Source organism: Egretta garzetta, unplaced genomic scaffold (genome assembly GCF_000687185.1).
Source record: "Egretta garzetta isolate BGI_Z169 unplaced genomic scaffold, ASM68718v1 scaffold957, whole genome shotgun sequence".
NCBI classification, from domain to species: Eukaryota; Metazoa; Chordata; class Aves; order Pelecaniformes; family Ardeidae; genus Egretta; species Egretta garzetta.
This window is the reverse complement of record NW_009260360.1, coordinates 14,691-15,050: the sequence shown is the minus strand read 5'-3', so window position 1 is coordinate 15,050 and position 360 is coordinate 14,691.

Here is a 360-nt window from a genome sequence, read left to right as displayed (position 1 = left end):
TGCTCGTGAACCCAGAGGCGCGGGTGGCAGGGTGCAACACCCACCTGCCGCTCACCGGCCTTTCATCCCCACAGAGCTAATCCCTGCTGCCGTTTCTTGTGCTTCTCACGTGGATGAGCCTGTGAGAGCCTTGCTCCGGGGACAAGGAACAGGGGAGCTCCTGGGGGAGCTGAGCAGCCACTGAAGCCCAAAAGCCAACGGGGTCGGGGCCCTGGGCCACTGGATGGGGAGGGGTATCGCTCCGTTGCCAGGATCCTCCCCGGCTCCGCTCGTTCAGCTCGCAGCCCCGCACTCAGAGGGACGCTTTAAAGCGTCACTGACTGACCGATGGCTGCCACCGGGCAGAAGGGACAGGCCCCC